Genomic DNA, 2,185 nt, shown 5'->3' with positions numbered 1-2,185 from the left:
GGAAAGCACTGGCATAAACAATCACAATCAGGCTCCAGGAATAGAAAATATCAATGGAAATGTTTCAACAACAAACATAATACTGAAGGCAGTCACTCATTTGTGCCAACAAATAAAGGAAACAGATGTCTGATCAACCACCTGGAAAACATCAATATTTTTATTCATTAGGAAGTAAGGTGATTATAGAACAATTTCACTAATATAACAGGTAAATTAATTTTGCCGGAGAATATTCAAAACAGTTGCAACGGTGTATTGACAGGAAACTTCCAGAAATTCAGCATGATTCAGAAGAGGAGTTGGAACCATGGATAGATATCATTGCTGATGCCCGATCTTGACAAAGGACAGAGTATACCAAAGATTACAGCCATAGGGGTAGATTACACCATACCACTGGATCCAATAAGCAACATCATGATAAATAGAGAAAAGATAGACATTATTAAAGGTTTTTCTGTTATTTCCAATGATGCACTCAATATCTATGTAAACAGTAATCTCTAAATCAAACAACAAATCTACTGCTAAAATCTTTCTAAGATATTGAAAAGCAAAGAAATCACTTTGAGGACCAAAGCGTGCCTGACCCTAGGCATGGTATTTTCAATCACCTTATGTTCATGTGAAAACTGATCAATCAATAAGGAATACCAAAGAAGGATTGATACATTTGAATTTTGGCTAACAGCAAATAATATTGAATTCACCATGAGTTGCCAGAAAAATGAACAAAGCTATATTGGAAGAAATGCAACCAGAATGTTCTTCCTGAGCATGATAGTACGACTTTGACTCACATTCTTTGGACAGTAATTGGGACAGACTGGTCACTGGATCAGGACATCGTGTTTGGTGAAGTAGAAGGTCGGTGAAAAAGCAGATGTCCCTTAAGGAGATAGTTTTACCCAGTGACTGCAAGAAAAAGTTCAAACATTGCAATAATTGAAGTAGAAGAAGTAATGTATGAAATGATTTTGTTTGTTTGAATGATGGTTTTAGCCTTATAATATGGAGGATTTTTTCTTAGTATTCTTTTTTTTTTTACTTTTTATTTTAAATTGGGTGAAGCTTTACAGAGCAGCTAATCAGTTTCACTTTATTCAACAACTGATCCACATTTTGTTTCCTCTCATTGATTGCAATTTCCTTCATCTAAAATCAATTAGTTCACTTTCTCCTTGTGTTTTCTGTTTCCATTCTTTCTTCTTTCTTACGTCTTCTGAATTTTGTCATTGGGTAAATGATACCCTTTTTCTCTCAAATGGTTGACTAATGCGTGCATACTTCACTAGTGTTATTGCTTCCCTTATAGATAAATCTGTCTAGCCTTTGGCTAAAAATTGAGTCAAGGGGGGCAAATTCAATGTCTTACCAGTAAACCTGACCAGTAAGCCTCGTTTATGATTTGAACTTTGTTCCACATTTTTCTCCCAATCTATGCAACTCCTTCAAATATGATCCTTTTTAGAACAGTTAGTAGTGGTCGCTGGATGGCATCCAGTTCTTCAGATCTAGCGTATGTGTAACTGACTAGTCCACTGGACTAATTATGTACAGGGGTCATATTGTTGTGAGAGAGGAACATTGTATAGAACGTATACATATAATGGGATGGGTGCATGGGAAAGATGAGAACAGGAAGCAAAGACACATACACAGAGTGGATCTTCCAAGAAGAGAACAGGGAAGGGTATATACAATTTTATTTATTTCTTTAGATTGTTTACGTACTCAAACGTTTTCCCCATAAACTTCACTGGAAGATTATGTCATTAGATTTTTCCCTGTCCTTTGGACTATGGGGCATTTATTCAATTACTGCTCCAACTTTCACAGTTTACTGTACAATGGGATTTTTAATTGCTTAAAATTTGAAAGAATAATAAAATAAAAATATATAAATGCTGTTTCCAAATCTTAAAAGAACTCTGACTCATACCAAACTTATTCTGACTCATTAAGTTATTCTGACTTATGGCCACTCTATATAGGGTTTCCCAAGGCTTTGTATATCTTTGCTGGTGCAGATAGCCTCATTTTTCTCCCAAGGACCTTCTGGTGGATTTGAACTACCCATCTTGTGGTGAGCAGTTCAACATGTAACCAAATGTGCCACCAGCCCCCTTTATAAAAGAATAGGAATGAAAATTTTAAAAATAAGTGTTAAGGGAAGGGACCA

Source organism: Echinops telfairi, unplaced genomic scaffold (assembly GCF_000313985.2).
Source record: "Echinops telfairi isolate 266 unplaced genomic scaffold, ASM31398v2 ScPeMD7_1;HRSCAF=3_0, whole genome shotgun sequence".
Classification (NCBI taxonomy): Eukaryota; Metazoa; Chordata; class Mammalia; order Afrosoricida; family Tenrecidae; genus Echinops; species Echinops telfairi.
Note: the sequence above shows the minus strand (reverse complement) of the source record.